General features: G+C 35.8%; 1 pseudogene; it reads left to right on the top strand.

Moving 5' to 3' along the window:
• Positions 1–12,476: 12,476 nt before the first annotated feature.
• Positions 12,477–12,575, top strand: LOC116897453 (annotated as a pseudogene).
• The last annotated feature ends 7,191 nt before the right edge of the window (positions 12,576–19,766 follow it).

Genomic DNA, 19,766 nt, shown 5'->3' with positions numbered 1-19,766 from the left:
AAATTTATCTTTTATTTGGGTTGCTAATGTGATTCAAACATATTTATCATTATAAAGAAGTGGCTACACAATAGATAATATCCTAGAGTGATGACATATAAGGTAGGTGTAGCTTAGAATACAGACACAAAGAAATTTTTTATTGAAAATTACTATGACCTAGAAGAATGTCAAAGTGCACACAGGTGGGCAACCTGACATGATCAGAAAGCCAAAGTGTGTTAGAAATTCTGGTTGCTGAGCTTAGAGATTGTCCTTTCTAGCCAGCTGTTTGGACACTCAATACATTATCTCTTTATAGATGGCACAAAGTAAACACCTTGCTATTTAAACACAGACGCAGAAGTGCCTGGTTAGCTGTGTTAAAATCTAGACTGTATTAGTGTTGAGTTATATACAATAAGAAAAAGAGAAGGGAGCAATATTTCCCATGTCAAGAGATCAAATCAATTTCTCTTCTGAGGATTTTTAACTAGAGATGACAGTCACACTTATATAGACAACAGAACACAGGGCAAAATCAGTAAGTCTAAAGGCTTGTAAAGCAATGTCCAAAAGAAATAATGTATTTATTATTGTTGTTATTATTATTAAATTAACATTTATTTATTAACAAATAAGCAATATTAGACTCTTTAACATTTGTTGAAACAATTTATTTTCATCCCTTCTAAGGAAAACACATATGAAATGTTCTTATCCAAGAAAATTGATAATCTGTTCTGGGGGATTTCATTGGGCTAATTCCTACAAGTATCGTCAGCTAGTCCACAAATAAAAACAAATACACACACACACACACACACACACACACACACACACAAAGACAGAGAGAGAGAAGAGAGAGAGAGAGAGAGAGAGAGAGAGAAGCCCTTTCTGTGAATTGCAAAGCTCATTCTGCAGTGATATTATCCAAGTTTTTTCATATATTGACAAGACCAATATATGTCTCTGTATCTTCTCAGTTTTTAAACTCTCATAGCTCAAAATTCAATATAGGGCCACACATATGATAGCAGACACTCTATACTTCTCTGCTCTACCCCATGCTTTGACTCTTGAAGTCTTGGTTTTTCCAGGTAACTCAGAATGACCTGGACTTCTGACAGTAACTTAATTGATCTTCCAAGTGTAACTTCCTTGACTTCCTGGTATAACCTCCCCTAAATCCTGAAATTCCAGATGTGTATCACTACAATTATTAGCTCTTTTCTTCATGTACCTTTAGTAGAAATTATACTTCTAGTACTGTACATCTAATTGCCTTGACATTTCCTTAAAATAAATAAAAAATGAAGAATACTAGTTTTGAATATACATCAGTGTAAAATACTGGTTGTTTAGAAACAATGGGACTGATAGCCCTTCCCCTAATGCATTGATTTCTCAAATTTCTTCAGTTTACACCACAGTGGCACATTCCAGATCCATTGTGTCTCACTAGGGATATATTCTGGCTGGAAGAATATACTGATTTTGATTAAAAAGTGATCACATTGGAAACAAGTTATTCATAACTTCATTTTTAATATTGAAAGTATGGGATGTTTTAACATCTATAAGCTGGGGAATGAATCAATTTATAACATTAATGCATTGCAACATAATCTCAGGAATGACCAAAAGGAACATCCTGGAAGAAGAATAAATTTTACTCATATAATGGTGGATGAAAGTTATTAGTTTATTGTTATTCTAGTTACATCTATAAGCCTTCAAATATCACAGTGTAATTATTATCTACTTGTACAAGAGAAGTTGAAAATATCCATATGAAACGTGAAGACCAAACCCAGAGACCTATTCTCTTTACAAAGAGAGTGCAAAGAATTGAGAAAGGGATATCATATTTTCAGCCACATTTTTTTCTTTGAAGAAAATATGAAGCAATCATGAAAAACTGCTAACACACACACACACAGCGAGACAGAGAGAGAGAGAGAGAACCAAATATATATGCATTGTATTTTTCCATCTAAAGCAGATGTCTAACAATTTTTTTAAAAAAATGAGTTCAACATAAATTTTAATACTCATAAATCTACTTAGGTTGAAAATATTTATCCTCTCAGAAATGATAACTTACTACAAGACTTTAGTAATAGTGTTCTATTCAAAACTAATCATATTTCTAAGCATCAAGACAATAACTTTATACCTTACTTTCCTGTAGTCTGAAACACATTTATCCCTAAGCATTTACACCTTTTCCTTTCAGAAAAGTCACGTCTGAAAATTTTGCTAACACATAGTTTTTATTTGTTTGCTTATATTGCTTTATCTCTCTGTCTGTCTGTCTCTCACTGTATGCATGTGTGTTTGTAAGGGTATGTGTGTGAGTGTGTGTTTATGTGTGTATAAATCTTAAAATATATTTTATAAAGACTAGAGTTTATTGTTCAACATTATATTTTAGAGCCTAAAACAGTATCTGTCCAGTAACAATGACTTGATTATTATCTAAATTGATAGTCATATGAAGAATATATTTAATAATCTCAATTTTATGTAACAAGAAAAAGGATAGGAATATTAAAGATGTGTAAAAACTTGAAAAATTAGCAAATGGAAGATCCAAGATTTAACCCAAATAGCCAACACATGTGACAGTTTCCTCTGAGAAGAAAATTGTTCATAGAATTTTTTTACCCTGGGCTCCAGAATTTTAAAACACAAAATTTAAGCATACATTCTACTGGAGTAAAAAATCACAAGGTATCTGGTAGCACTTATATCTAACACTCTAAATTCTATGTTTAATTCTTAAAACTCCTTCTTTATAATGGGGTCTTTAATTCTTGAAACGTGGAACGGACATAAGGCTTGAAATGTATTCAAAGTATCACTATTCCAACAAAGAAACAAGACTATCACCAAAAAAACAAAAGGGGGGTTAAAAAGGTAGGGAGGGAAGGAAGAAAGAAGGAAGGTTAAGTATATCTGAAAAACATGCAATTTCCACCCCACATCAGTCCAGAGTAGAAATAAATGTGTGCACACATCTTAAGCCTTCTTGAACATTTCATATTCAAGAAGGCCTTCTTTCTGTGCTAATTCCTTGGTTACCTGAAGCCCCAGAGCAATGCATGCAGAGAATTTGAAGTAGAAAAACTAAGACATCTAAGGAACTAAGAAAAACTCATGCCTCCCATCTGTCATGCCTGTTATGCATTGGCCTTGGATTAAACCGACCTGAGAAAAACTCATCAAGAACTATGGAGCTCCTCCTGGTGGTAAGCTTCAGCCACTGAAACATCTTCTTCAAGCTTAGAACAAAAAGAACATTAAACAGATGCATAGTTTAAATTGTCTATAAGTTACATAACTGTGTTCTTAGGAAACTATGGGTCGCCTAAGTTGAAATTGTACAATTCAAAGTTGAAACTTGTTATCTTAACTATTAGCAGGATCTGATTTAAGTTTTGCTTGAGGATCAAGACCAATGTAATAATCACAGGAATTCCAGATTCATACAATCAAATCACAGTCTTTGATACCTCAGTGACAGTGCCTTTTCAACTTTAAACATTATTTCTGATTTTTAACACAATAAAAATATTTCATGGTATTGCAGCAGAGAAACTGAGACCTAAAAGGCTTCCACTCTGAAGGTGACTAAACCTGTTTAATGGTCAAGCCAGGATTTACACCATGGCTTATCTGCTTTTAAAGTCTTCGGCTGTGTTCTCTTGTATCACATGACTTCCACTAAATTATAATAAATGTCCAGACGCTGAGAAAATTAAAAATATATCATCGATACTTCACATCTCTGCTCAGTTACTATGTTTGATGCTCTTGTTATTTATGTGAGGATGGCTGAAAGGAGAAATATATGAGTCACTGTATACATAGTGCTAATGTAGTCACTGTCTCCAGAGCCTGTCACCATGCACAGCTCTGCCACTTTCCTCAGCCAGCTGTCCAGAGTCTTTGCGGGAAACGAGCCCTCCCATAACTGATAGCTCAATTCCCCAGTGAGTTGGCTGCTCCTGCCTTTCAGGATCCCAGGGGTACCTCAGTGCTTCAGCTCTTAGGTTACTTCCCAGTATGCACTGGCCGGCTTTGCATAGCCAGACCTATGAAACACACACTGTTTGACCCATACGTGCAGCAATTTCAGGAGGCAGAATCAGGGCCATTCATTGATCTGATACTCATCCAAAGGTGCCTGATACGATTTGCTGAAAAGAATTGCCTGCTTCTGAAAGAAATCAATCCATGTATTAAAATACAGACATAAGCGCTTTAAGTATTTAAATTTACTATCTAATTTTTAAAATATATTTTCTCGAAAATTATTTGAAAAATAAAAACAGTATAACATACACCATACGTATGGTATAACAATTTGATGCTCTTTGTGTTGGTAGCTTTAAGAGATTAAATGTGGTGTGGTGCTCCCTTTGAGTCTCCAAAAGGTGACAGGATAGGTCATGTGCCCCTGAGATAGTCTGGGAGCTTGGAAGACGATTGTCCCCCTCAAATGTCTTAGCAATGTGATTTTTTTTTAATTCTGCGAAACAAATGCCAGAGAATTGGTTCATTTGCCTCCCTGCACAGAGCCTCAGTAGACACTTGCTTATCCTCTTGTTCGCAGGAGTGCACATGGTAGAGTTCACCTGTTGTGCATTTCTCCCACACACTCTGAGCTCAAGTGAGGTTGCAAGAAGCTAGGCGAAGCAATACCAGAGAGCTTGGCACGGAGGCAGTACCTGTGCCTCTGGTGGCAGCTGGTGTTTGTCTGATGCATCTGAGCTGGAAAGGTATTAAAGCAGTATGCTTGCTGAGGTGGGTCTATATGAAATTATTGCCTTGAATGCCACAGAACATTTTAATTCCACTGTGGTTGTTAAGGCTGTGTTTTACCTGTTATAAAAGAAGGTTCATATTGAGCCCTTTCAAACGCAGCCTTCTTTGTGGAGCTCGTTGCTTCAGGATTTTGTTGAGTTGATCACAGAGTCCATGAAATGCTTTCTGTTTGGGACTTTCGCTGTCCAATGCTAAGTGGCAAGGTGTGAAGATTAAATTAACTGTAATGAAAATTAGCTGTGCTGTTTGGTTTCACATTGGGACTGCCGTCCTGGAGGTCAGTACTAATGATATGTCAGGCTTTTCCTGACAGTTTGCATACAGCAAGGTTTACTCAGAGCTCAGCAAAGTCAGGAGCACAAGATGAGCAGGTATTGAACTGTCAAGTGGAGACAACGTGGTGACAGCTGATGCCTTGGAGATCACCCCCATAGCAGTGTAAACAGCCTCTGCCAACTTTCCTGTCCCTTATAATAAAATAAAGTTTGGTCAAAGTAACAAGTGTATTTATAGGAGTCGTTGGGATTTTAGACACTTGAAATCCTTAGAAAGAGAAATACAATGAAATTTCTGTGGAATTCAAAAAAGTTATTGAACAGCTAAAAGAAGGTGCTTGTTATTTTGTTGTACCTCATGATTGCAATTCTCTTTGGGGGCCTGCAGAAAATATAATAATGGTAGGATGCACATTTGAGTATGAAAATTTACATCTATGGGCTGTATAGTTTTTGTGTGTGTGTTCATAAGTTCATTTCTCACTTTGAAGGTTTCAATAATATAAAACAAAATGTTTTATGTTAACATTTGCCTCAGATCACCAAGAGATTTCATATAAAAGAGTTCAGAGACTGATAAAACTCTTTCCCTTTCTACATACCTTTTTAACCTTTGAACATATATTTCTCCAAAACATGTATGAGTGGCAATCTTTGGTTGTGTCATGTAGTGCTATCCTGTAGCAGGTTCATGTGAAGTTGTGCTGAGGTAGAGCCATCTGTGGAAATGTGATGTTTGGAGAGAATGGAAGTAGGACCCAATACACAGTCATGGCATGCTAGAAGTGCTAGCTGTGCAATGCTTCATTGGTCTCAGGTCTTCACTGGTTTTCACTTCCTTGAAAGAGGCACTGAAGAGATCTCCTGGTGTTCTGGCTGGTTCTGATGGCGCCACCTGACTCGAGCTGATGAGGCAGAGGCCTGCCGGTTTCTACTGGATTATGTTGCAGCTGTGGTTGATCTGTGTCTGTTGACTCCTTTTATTTATTTATTTATTTATTTATTTATTTATTTATTTATTTGTTTATTTGTTTGTTTGTTTTTAATGTTATTGGATATTTTATGTATTTACATTTGAAATGTTATTCCCTTCCCAGGTTCCCTCTTTCTGCATCCTACCTCCCTCAGCTTCTATGAGGATGGTCTCCCTGTCACCTACCCACTCCTACCTCAACATCCTGGCCTTCCCAGAAGGAGCCTTCCCAGGATCAAGGGCTTCTCCTCCTATTGATGCCAGACAAGAGCATCCTCTGCCACATACAAAGCTGGAGCGATGGGTCTCTCCATGTGTGTTCTTAGGTTGGTAGTTCTGGGGGAGGTCAGGTTGGTTGATACTGTTATTGTTGCAAAACCCTTCAGCTCCTTCAGTCCTTTCTCTAACTCCTCCATTAGGGTCCCTGCAATTCATTTAAAACTGGACTTTTGTTATTCACACACTACTGAATTAGACTGGTGGTATCCTGACAACGGACATTGGAATCCCCCACAGAGCTACTTTTTTTTTTTAATTAAATGACTTTACTTATATGTTTAAACAAAAGATTCAATATTTACAATTTTCTGAGGGTCCAATTGTCCAAGTTAGCTTTAACTGTCAACTTGATACAGCCTAGAGTCATCTGATAAGGCAATTAAGTGGAGGTAATTCCCAGATAATATTAGGCTTCGTACCTTGACTTAAACAGTATTTTCCTGTGGCCAGCTGCACCAGGCTGACCCAGTGTTTCAGGGATCTGCTGATCTCAAAGAGCTACTTCTAAACAGGGCCGCCTCCCCTTGTCCTATTTACCATCTTCGCTCCCTTACCTTTGGACAATTCCCTACAACTGGGGGGGTACATGCATTTGAGAACCTTTATTAAAATAGCTTTGGAAAAATCTAAGGCTACGTTGGAGATAGAAGCTGTTCTAAAATGGATTTCTATGGGAGATATCATTTTAAAAAATCCTGGAAATCTAAAAAATTATGGAAAAATTGTATTACATAAAACTTTTAATAGTGATACTATATTAGAACATATTTTACATCTTATTCATAATGCAAAATATTATCTTTTATAGTAGCTTAATATTACATCTTTTTATTTGTACAAATATATATTTGAAATTCTGTGATCAATTTCTGAAATGAATGATTATTCATCTATTCATTTACCAAGCTCTTTGACTTTTTAGAAATACATCAATAATTCTACAAAGTACATCAAGTAAATTAGGCTAGACAATAACTTCTATTTGGCTGTAAAATATTCATATATTTATGCTGATTTCTCTACTTAATTGTTGTGCTTTTTCCTTCGATATATCAGTAAAACATGTTCCTAGGGATGATTGACACTTGCCTAAACTCTCTCTCCCTTCTTTATGAGATTTCGGCTACTATTGGAAAATAAAGATGTTTAAAATAGCACAGCATTGTGGGCTGTGCTTCTCGGAGGGCTCACAGCAAAATCAGGCAATCAAATTACACAGTGAAGCACATCAGTTCAGATAGGCCCTGGGTAGGTGAAAGTGCCTGCTCCCTGCTCCATGAGGATCACTCCCTATAAGCAGAATTCTCTTGTTCCTGATTTTACCCAGTTATTGTGGTATTAGTCGGATCATTTGGCATATATAAGTATATATGTATATATTATATCTATATATATGCTGATAAAGAAGTAACATTTTAAAATGTTGTCTAAATGTCTCTGAAAGAAAATAACACTTTTGCCAAAGAAAGAACACAATGTAGCATATAGTGAAGAAAGTTCTATGTAACTGTGAAAACAAAGTGTGTGCATATGTACTCTGTGCATGATGCTGCAGTTATGTTCTTTCCAATGCAATCAGGAAGTAACCTTGGGGCTTCTAAGTTTGCTCAGTGGGTAGAAGCACTTACCAACTAGCCTGATGATCTGTGCTTCATCCCCAGGAGTCACATGATGGAGAGGAAAAGAGCAGCTCACACAAGTTGTCCTTTGATTTATACAGAGTCATGGTGAAAACCTAATCAAGTAGAAACACACACACACACACACACACACACACACACACACACACATTTTTCTCCCTCTCCCTCTCCCTCTCCCTCTCCCTCTCCCTCTCCATCTCCCTCTCCATCTCCCTCTCCCTCTCCCTCTTCCTCTCCCCCTCTCATAAATATAAGTCTGTCCCATATAGGATCTTTGGTTGGTGGTACAGTCTCTGAGAGCTTCTAAGGGCCCATGTTAGTTGAAATATCATTCTAAGTAAGGTACTCCTGACTCAGAAAGACAAACTTGTTGTGAACTTACATGTAAGTGGATATTAGCCAAAATGTACAGGATAACCATGCCACAGTCCACAGAACCAAAGATGCTAAGTAGCAAGGAGGAGCCTAGGAAGGATGATTGAATAACACTGAGAAAGGGAAATAAAATAGAGATGGGGGGAGGTGATGGAGGGAGGGAATTAGATGGGAGAGGGTAGGGGAAGGAAGGGAACCAGAGGGATCAAGTGTAAGAAGGACAGAGGGAGAGAGAACTGGGATTGGTGAGGACAGGGATGAATCTCTGAGATGAACTAGAAATCTAGGACAAGAGAAACTCCCAGGAATCTATGAGGGTGATCCTAGCTAAGACTCCTAGCAATAGGATACATGGAATGAAATGGCCACCTCCTGTAACCAGGCATGACTTCCTCCTATGAAAGGATGGGACTGATAATATTATCTGCAAAACCTTAAACCCACAATTTGTTCTGAATACAAAATGTGCAGGGAGAAAAAAGGAAGCAGACATTGAGGGAATAACTATTCAATGACTAGCCCATCTAGAGAAGAATGAGAGAACATACCCGTGCCAATATTAGTGATATTCTCCTTTACTTGCAGACACAAGCTGACAAGTTATTTCTCCACTGGTGAAATGAACCAATTCAAGCCAAATTTTATACATATATATATATATATATATATATTAGGAAACAGCTCTCAGGTAATGAAATTCACTGGCTCAAAGGGAGAGACTGATTGGAAACAGACAGACTTACACAGTCAAACACTAGCCAAACCTTGGGTAATATTGTAGAAAATGGGGAGGAAGAGGTCAATGATGCCACAAAAAAGGTTTTAAAAAGTAAAAAAGAAAAAAAAAGTGTTTTGCCAAGCACATGATTCATCCAAATAAATATATGCATAAATGTATTTAAAAGGTTTACAGAAACATAACAATAATGTGTAACGAAAGCTTAGTTAGTGAAGTTCTTGGATTGTGTGTCTGGTTAATTCCCAGACCTGAGGCATAAGAAAAGTCAGGAGAACTGGCAGAAAACTCTAATTCTAACACTGAAGTGGAGGCAGGTGGATCCCTAGAGTTCTCTGTCCAGCCTGACCTTATCAGAGTTTAACTCCAGTGGGTGAACCTTTTTTAAAAAGTGAGTTAGCCTATTGATTTGAAATAAATGCTACTGTGGTATTGGAAAAAATAATAATAAGCACAATAACATAAATGTTGTGTTCAATATCCAGTGAAAAGCCCTGGGGTATTACTGGGTACGATTAAATAAATTACTTTAAATTTTCTCCTCTATTTCTGTTTCTTCTCTTTACCAGAAAACACTATAAAAACTTGCTGCCTCCTATCAGATTTGGAACTATATTTACATTTCCGTTACATCTTAACCTTAGCTGCATAACACCTAGAGTTGTAGCGTCACCAATTATATTGCTAGTAAGTTATATAATCTCCCAATTACAACCAAAAATAAATGCCAGGTGTTTGAATCTGGAGTCATTAGTATGTGCAGGAAGGGTTGCAGATGACCTCAGTCTGTCTTGCTCAAATATAACATACAACTCACAAGAGGAAAGTAGCAAAAATTAGCACATGAATCCAGCTGCATGCATCCCAGAAACCAGGATGGAGACATTTTTGAAGGAGAAAAAAATGTCCTACATATGTAGTTGACGCTTGTTCCCTGCCTCTCTGTGACTTTTTTGGTTAGATTAGATGGATTTTTTTTCTTCTTTTTCTCATAGTTATAATATATGTTGCAAATATATATGCAAATTAAAATCGTAAATTGTTTCTTCTTTAAAATGTGGGCACATGGGGTTGCACTAGCTATTTGAATGTTTTTGCCTAAGAGAGGAAAATAGAGTGTAGAAAACAATTGATTTATCAGTTCATATTTGAAAAAGAAAAGTAATTTGAACCCATATGCTGTAAAGGTAAAGTTACAGATTTTTTATCCTTAATTATATTTTATCAACAATAGAGAAATATTTGCTTAATTTCCTTTTTGGACTACTTAAGTTCTGTTAATTTTATAATGATGCTGAGCTAAACAATTGCTGATAATAGATGGTGAAATTGTGATGGTTGTGTGGCATATTCAAATATACATTTCTGAAGCTATGTAATCTGCCTGGCCTGAACTGTCCTGACTTCAGCCTGAGCAGGACCCTCCTTTTGAACATGCCTACCCACTCACATTTAGCACTTCTGCTGTTGTGGCCACTGACTCTTGTGTCTTTACTATTCCATATTTGGTTTTTTTTGTGTGTTTTTTTTGTTTTTTTTTTGGTGATCATATTAACATTTTTCTCATTTTAACTTCCTTCTATTTATATTTTTAGTATGTGTGAGTGTATGGTGTCTATATGTGTTTGTGTGTAGGTAAACATATCCCAGCATATAATGAGGCCAAAGAAAGAAATCTAGTGTCATGCTGTGTCTCTCCCTTTCCTCTTCTTTTGAGACTGATTCACTGAATCTTTATGTAGAGTGGTGGGCACGAATCTCCAATGGTTCTCCTGTTCCTGCTGCTTGAACCTGGGGATACAAGTTCACAAATCCAAGCATGTACTTTTACATATGGTCTGGAGATCCGAGCTCAGTTCACTGTGTTTGAGCAGCAAGTGTTCTTACCAATGACTCATCCCCCAATGTTATTTATTTTACATAAATTGACCACAGATTTTATTCTTATTATTCGGTCATTTCCATGTTTTCATGCTCATATCAGTCAATTGTTTATTTTCATCCTCATTTCCTGAATTGCCCCAAAATTTCATGCTACACTTCTGGACTTTTATCCTTGTCGTGCACTCTTCTCCCATCAGCTGCTATCATTGTGGACTGAACATTGAGGTGACATTACCTGGAACCTCACACTGGCCCTATAGATGTTTTCTTCTTTGCACCATTTCCAGATTCTTGTCGGTGTTTATTCCATTATTTTAAATATCAGATCAGATGACATAGCTATTTTGTTGAGAATAATAAAACAATCCCTTTATCATTTAGAGACTCCAGTAAATTTTGAGTTTTAATTTCTACTCGGGGTATTTCTTTGGGAATTCTCTGGAGACCAACTCTGGGGAGTGTATTGGTTCTCTCCCTACACTTTTACGGGGCTTCTAGGGATCAAAGTCAATTCTTCAGACTCGGGTGGTGAGCACTTTTAATGTGGAGTCATCTCACTATTCCCAGTTGTTCCTTTCCCCCCGAGTTATTTCTTTTACAAAGATATTTACTGCAATATCTTATTAGAAAATGGTTCTTTAGTTCTATTAACAGTTCTTTATTCATCGTTAAAGCAAGTCTTAAGTCCCATTCATTAAGCTTCCATTTGTTTATAGATTTTTTTCTTCTTCTTGAAAACACGCCATTGTTCAGTACTGACGGATCTCTGCAGTTCCTTCCATTGCTCTGTTTCCAGTGGATGCTTCACAATAATGTTATTCATAGTTGTATGTTTGACCTATAAATAAGTAAAATGGAAATAATTGGAGCTTTGGTACAGCCAAATACATATTAAGTAGTTTTATAATTATGTGTTTTGAAGTAAAAGACTTTAACAAAGAGCATAGAAATGCAATACGATTTCCACAAATTCCCATTTCTATATAAGGTATTGAAATTTGAGTGAGTGAGTGTGTGTGTGTTTGTGTGTGTGTGTGTGTGTGTGTGTGTATTCATAGAGGTTGATGTTTTAGCTAATATTTGTGCTACATTTGCTTTGTTGCACTACAATACATTGTGGTAGAACATGTTACATAACATGGTTGTCAGCAAATAGAAAAAAACTAGTGTTATAAAATCTAATTTCTCTTCAATCACATAATTTCATAGACATTCTTCATATTCATATGAAACATTGGGGTATGAAACTTCATCATATCCCATATCCTAAAGTTTTCCTATCCCCCTATAGCGCCACATGAGAGCCTTAAATGAACATTATAAATTCAAAGCATGTCACATCAACTGAAAGAAGGAGAGATTCATGAGTTTGACGTTTCAGTCCTTGGATATCCCAATTGTTTTTTCTTTTATTACAAACAAAACAAAACATTATAGTGCTGGAGGGTTGACAGTGGGGAAAGATGTTATGATATGGCAGGGAGGATGTTAAATAAGCTCTCTTGCTTGCTTAGCAGTACATATAATTTGGAATAATACAGAGAAGCTGAGCATGGACCCTGTGAAGATGTATTAAAATGTGTGAAGAATTTTGTATTTTAAAATAATATCAGTGTGTAATACCTTCTTTTAATACCTATTAGATTATAAATAACCATAGACCATTAATAAAGTCAATAATATTATCATTCAATCATTTTCCAAGTATCCTACCTCTGACAGTCAATCAGAACATGAGCAGTTGAGTAATGTTCAAGATACAAACCATAGCAGTTTACACAGGACTCCAAAACCAAATGCATCCAGTCCGTCTGCACATTGGGATGAATGACTTAAAGGAGGAATGGTTGTCTTGTGTTTGTCTAAGTTTGCTCTCTGGGATAAAGAATTGTATATCCTGGAGAGAAAATTTGGAAGGAAAAAAAATGAGATTGATGGGTAAAGACATGTGGCTGCCTCTGTAGGAATGTGGGAGCAGCCATGAATGAGAGATGAAACAAGAGATACCCAGAGACTGAGGGGAGCAGATGCTAAGGACTCACAATGCTACAGCCACAGACAGAGGCATAGTAACAACAGCAAACTTGATTCAAGCAAACAGCTCCCCCTGGGATTGTGGGAGACACATCCTCAGAAGCAGGACTTTACCCATGTTCTCTGGGTCCGATTTTTATGACTTAACTATCACAACTTCATTCACTGCCCTTGCAAGGGCTACTCTAGGTATGGCAATCTGGCTATGCAAGGTCCAGTTTCTTAGGTTTCCTTTAAATTTTCAATGGAAACTCCCATGATTCATAACTCTTGTTTGCTGTCCACAACACAGCCAGCATAACACAGTAGATCCCAATGTCTTCTGCTATGGCAAACCCTGTGTAAGCCATTGCCTAGTAGCCTTTAAGTACCAACAGAGGCGAATAATGCAGAAACATCCTGAGTAAATCCCTCTTTGAGCAGGCTATCCCTGTGTACTTCTCAAATGTAACTCTGCAAGAAACAGTTTTTACCTTCACATATTTTTGCTCCGGATGGAAAAATTTTGCTTATTCTTGAGATTCCCCCAGGAAGTCTTTCCTGTTGTTCCGTTTCAAAGCACCTGGCTTTTTTTTTTTTAATAGTGCTGATTTCTTCAGCACGCAGAACCTCCACGTCTGAAACCCTGCACGTTTCTTTTTTGGCTTTCTGTTTCTCTCTTGAAATCTGTTTAAAAAGCAGCCAGTGCAGTCCAGGCTGCTATCAGAATAATGTGCTGTCATGAAATTTATTGGTCTGGCTTAACTAGACTGTCGATTTTAAACATAGCTTTCATAAATATTAGGACGCAAACAGAGTGAGGTGGTGCACTGTTGTTCCAGAATGTTGCATGACTGAGCCAATTTGGAATGGTTCCTCCTTTCGGTCTGTAATCGCATGCACTGAGCCTACCTACCTTTATGAGCAGTCAGTCCTCTGTGACCTCAAAAGACCTACCCACTGAGCTTCTTTTGGGCAAGTCTAGTATCTTTTAAATCAATTTATTTAAATATCCCCACATTCCTTCAGTGAGATATTTTCTAGCCTTCTAGTACATGTCATGAGGCTCAGTCACATGATTTAACAACTTACTACCAATTGTATGGGAGTAAGTTCCTTTACTGTGACAGAATGCTTGAGACAATCTGAAGAAGGAAAGGCTTATTTTGAGTGATTCACAGTTTTAAGAGATTCTCTTGATTTTTTTCATTTGTTTTTTTTTCTTTTACTTTATAGATTTGAGGTCTGTGGCAGTACATCACATGTAGGTGAGAGTAGATCGTAGGTGAGGCAACTTACCCATGATGGCCTAGAAGTAAAACAAGATAAAACAGCATCATAATACTCCCTTCTGAGGCATACCTCTGAAATTCCACCTTCTTCACTAGTATCAAATAGTAAAGTTTCCAATATACACCCAGTGGAGTCACGCACTTGTGATCAAATCTTAAGCATAGGGGCCATTTAAGGACATCTTATAGACAAACTACAGAAATGGATATATATATATATATATATATATATATATATATATATATATATCAATCCAGTTGTTGTTTCCCCCCCCCTTACTGGTCCACCCTCTCCGCCCTTCCCCACTTCCCATCACATTCCTTTTCCCCTCATCCCTGTCTTCAAGAGGATGCCCCTCCACATCAGGCCCCACAAACATGGAAAGAACAATTCTCAATTTCGTATGGAAAAACAAAAAAACCCAGGATAGAAAAAACAACTCTTAACAATAAAAAACTTCTGAGGAAATCGTCAACCATGACCTCAAGTTGTGCAAAAGAACAATATTGTATTGGTACACAGAAAAGACTACATTGTATTGGTACAGAGAAAAGAATAGAATGGAATAGAATCAAAGACCTAGAAATAAATTCACATAAATATGGAAACTTGATCTTTGACAAAGATGCCAAACAATGGGGAAAAGGAAAAGAAAGGAAAGCATCTTCATTAAATGGTGCCAGTCTAACTGGTAGTCAGTTTATAGAAAAAGGAAAGTAGATCCAAATTTGTCCCCTTGAACAAAGCTTAGGTCCAAGTGGATCATGAACCTCAACATAAAGCCAGATACACTGAAATGTGGTTCATTTACACAATGGAATACTATTCAGCTATTAAGAATGAAGAAATGGCCTAATATATTTATTTCAAATTTTTAAATGATCTATTTCCAAAAATGTCCCTTGTAATATTTATTATTCCATATTTGACCTTGCTATGTATGATCTGTTTTTTTCAAATTTCTAGCTACCCTTTCTTAATCCTGATCATCCTTCATAAAATGAGAGTGGTTATGTAACAAACACTGTAAAAAGTCAAGATCCTTTATCAAATATTGGCTTTCAATTATGTTGATGTAAATTGACTCATTAATTCCTGATATTGAAATTCTTAACCCATCCCTCTAAGCCTACTGATTCTTACAATCATTATTACATGCTTGTGTATTTTTAATGATTTTTAAATTTCTTCTTATGAGTATTATGTTTATATAAATATACACCCCATGTGTTCAGGTACTTTCAAACCCTGGAAAAGATGATGGATCTCCTGGAATTTGAGTTATTCAATATCTTGGGGTACGTGAGGTGGTTGATAAGAACTAAGCTAGATACTTTGAATATAACCACTAAGTGCTCTTAACTGTGGGTCATTTTTCCCACTTCACATTTTGTAAGGATGTAACACTAACTTATTTGCATGGGTGAATGAGTGTGTGTGTGTGTGTGTGTGTGTGTGTGTGTGTGTGTGTGATCATGCAGTAGTTATAAGTCAGAGTAGAACTTGTAAGAGACAGTTTGCACTTTCCAATAGACAGTTAACATGATAGACACTCAGGACCTCAGGTTGGTATTAAATACCTTTACCCACTGTACCATCTTGCCAGGCAAATTCTTGCAGTTTTTAAGGCAAGTGTGATCATTTGCCTCTAAGTGGTATATTAGATGTCTAATATCGTGTGTCTTATTTCATGATTGATGTATAGAAAAGAACACTTCTAAAAAACAGGCACATTCATGATCTAGTTCATAACATTGCCTTCCTTTCTGGAGCTTAGAAGATCCTACTTAGGATATGGCAAAACTTTAGTTCCAACAATGTCCATCATATTGAAGAGGGCATTTATTTCCCCAAAAGCTCAGTATTGTTTTTATCTATCATTTGGTAAAATTATAGTTTGTATAGGAATAAAATAGTCTGTATCTCATTTCCAAAGTGTGATTGATCAAATTGAAAATCCAGTGCTATTTCTCTGCAGTATCAAGCTTTTTCAGTAGACCTAAGTGGAATCCAGAGGTTAATTTTGGCAAGTATCTACACCCATAACAATAAAAATTTAATAACCCTTATGAAATTAATTTTACTTAGAAGTTGGTGTAAAATCCAGTTTGTAATTTATAGTTTGAAAATAGAGATACTAGATTTTGCACATTTTAAAAATCCAACATTTAATGTCTTTGAGTTCTGATTGTTGAGAGTGATCTATTTTCTAGTTTGTGTTACTGTCACAATGGTATATCAAAGGTCCCACCTGTCTGTTACAAGAAGCTTTAGAAAAATTTTAATTCCAGATTTCCAGATTGCAGAAGCTAAAACTTAAAGCCAGGTTTGATGTCTCAAGCATTCTTAAGGAATAAAGAACATCATGAGTTTGAGGACAGCATAAATTACATAGAAGAAAGTCTCAAAAATATTCATACTAACAAACAAAAAAAGCAGAAACCAAAGATTTATAAAGTTTTAGGAACATTTATAACAATAATATCCAGGTACGTGGTAATATAACCTATAGCTGGTCCAATTGATTAGTAAATAGTGGGTCAGAATGTCTTTCTTAAATTATCTTCAAGCTATAATGAAAATGTAAACCAAATATGAAATTAATACTTCATTTAAAGAAAGAAACATGACAAATCCTGATATTAAAAAGTAATTCCAAATTCTATGAATCTCTATAAAACTTTAAGTGTAACAATTAGAAACCCAACACATTTTTTAAAGTTTTCTCCTTCTTTACCACTTCTTTTTTCTTATCATATTTTAAAAATTATATTTATTTACCCAGTTGAGTGAAGTGATGTGTGTTTCCATGGTAAGCAATAGAAGTCGAAGGACTACCAGTTCCTTGTTCCTTGTGTTTCAGGGATTAAACAAAGCTGTCAGGTTAGGCAGCAAGCACCTCCACCTCCCTGAATTCACCTTTATTGTGAAATAGAAGAGAACACAATGGTCATCAAACAGTAGCACTTCCCTGCTTTTCCTATACCTTAACTTTAGTTACATATCCCATAGCTTTTCCCAGAAACAAGAGCTAGGTTATTAGTGATTTGTGAAGAATTAAAAAGTGATGTGATTACTGATTATCCCACTTCTTAGGGTGCACATGAAATTATCATAGCAGAAATCTATGTAACTATGGTTCCATTAACTACATTGAGAACTAATTTTTTAAAGCATCAATATGTCTCACTGAATATTTTTCTGCTTATTGGTGAGATTGCATTTTGAAATATTGTTCTATTTTCATTTGATGGCAATGATGGAAAATCTATGTAATTAAGCCTTTTGAAATTTCACAGGGAATGAAAAATGTCTGTTTACCAGCTAGTAGAATTCCTACTAAATAATGAATGCTTTGTACTTTCTCATGTTTTTTATTTGTGCTTGCAACTCCAAAAAATGCAAAATTAACTTCAGTCCTTAACAGCATTAATTTTATTTATTATACATTTTCCTGTAATATTATTTTTCTTTCAAAAGACACTATTTAAAATAAGAATTGTTTTAGGATAAAATTCCTAAATATGTGGGATAGAAATTGATATAAATTTAAGCAGTTTCTTTCTTGACAATGTGCTGAAGTAGATAGACAATATTTTCTTGGTTTTGTCCATGGTACACTTGGAAATATTTTTCCTATTAACACATTTTCCTTTAATATTCTTTGTCTAAATGGTTGAGTATGAAGAAGTATCACATTTAAAGACATAATGTGTTTTTTTTTTGTTAAAATAGACTAGGTGATGGACATTCTTGGTAGATCTTAATTATGACTTACTCTGATTGTATGAAATATTTAATTCTGCAAGTGGCTTTGTAGCATATAGAGAAAACATTTATTACACAGAGAGAAATATTTTAAAATATTAAGGAAATGTAAGAAATAATTTTGACTGAAGGAAGATAAGAAATTGTAGTGTATTACAGAAAGTATTTGAACCATCAAGTAAGTATAAATTAGATTATTCTAAAATTTTAGATACTGTTCTAGTGAAAGTGATCTTATTGTCTTTAATATTGGATGTCCATTTGAAAGGGACTAGAATCATCTTGTAGAGTATACAATCTACAATTCTTTACCTGTACTGGATACTTGAAACCTACATGATTGAAGGAGAAGACTAACTCCCTATTGTTTCTCACTGATCCCCAGTCTGGTACATGGCCTGCCACACCCCCAATTAGGTAAATGGAATTATTTATTATCTTTAAGTATTCAAACCAAATCTATACATGTAAAAAAATTTAACAATCATACCTGCTTATTAAACTCAGAAATTGACAAGCTATATTTAGATAAGATCTACACACACATATATATTAATACTAGCTAACATTATTTATGATAATGAAAACTAGAAACTAGCAAATACACATCATAGCAGATGGTTAATCTTCTCCTGCCCGATGTCGTAGCATAGATATGACACTATCCAGCAGTTGGGAGGATTGAGATACTGATCTCGGTGGCAGTCTTGGTGCCTCTCAAGAGTACACTCCTTTTTAGAAAAAGAAAGCCTGCATGGTTCACTCGCTCTATAATTAATCATAGAAATGATAGATTGGTGCTTGTCAGCAGGCATGGCTGGAGAATGAGTGAGAGGACATAAATATTAAGATACAACACACGATATATTTGTGGAGTTTTCTTTCATATGACAAGTTGGTTGAGCCTCAGAAATGCTAGGTATTGATTTGAAATCATTTGGGCTAAGAAGCATTTTGTTCATGGCTTCATGTGAGTTTGTATAAGATGATTATTTAATGGTAAACTGAGTAAAATATATTCTTCCTCATTGTGGGCAGCTGTCTTCCAATTTATAAAATTAGCTTAAAGCCACCACAGAAAAAAAGAGTATGTCTTCCCTCACATACTCACTTTAGAATAGCAGTGTTTTAGTCTAACTTTGGATTGAAGTATGAAAGACTTCCTTGGTCATTACCTGTTGGCATCAAAGGGAATTGTGCTTCCAGATATCAAAGCATATAAGCTTTTGGACTCATATAGAGGCAGAATTATCATTTCTCTTTTGTATCTGTTGTATCAGCTCATCTTAAAGTTCTTGGGGCCTTTCTATATCCACTGTTAGAAGAACTAGTGACACGCACAATATAAGGTATTCTCTCATAAACACACACTCAGTTGCATAGAATTACACATGGGTATTTATATGCTTACTTTAACGCATGTGAAACATACACATTATGTTGAAACTGAATATAAACTGAGTATAAAACTGAGTATACACAAGGTTTTCATAGCATTTGTTGTCTTAATATAAATATCTTATTTCTGATACTGTAGTCAAGGAACTTGGGACCTTCTTACTAAGTCAGACTAATGTTCCAGAGTGACAAAACATTTTTGTAGTTTACTACTGCAAAATGGAAAAAGTTGACAATAGATTTTTGGAAAAGTATGAGTGAAGATTACTTAACTGCGGTAAGGAAAACTTGCCAGTTTTATACTACTAGAGAAAATGGCA

The sequence above is a fragment of the Rattus rattus genome, chromosome 3 (assembly GCF_011064425.1).
Source record: "Rattus rattus isolate New Zealand chromosome 3, Rrattus_CSIRO_v1, whole genome shotgun sequence".
In the NCBI taxonomy this organism is placed as follows: domain Eukaryota; kingdom Metazoa; phylum Chordata; class Mammalia; order Rodentia; family Muridae; genus Rattus; species Rattus rattus.
Note: the sequence above shows the minus strand (reverse complement) of the source record. Positions and strands in the feature narration are given on the sequence as shown.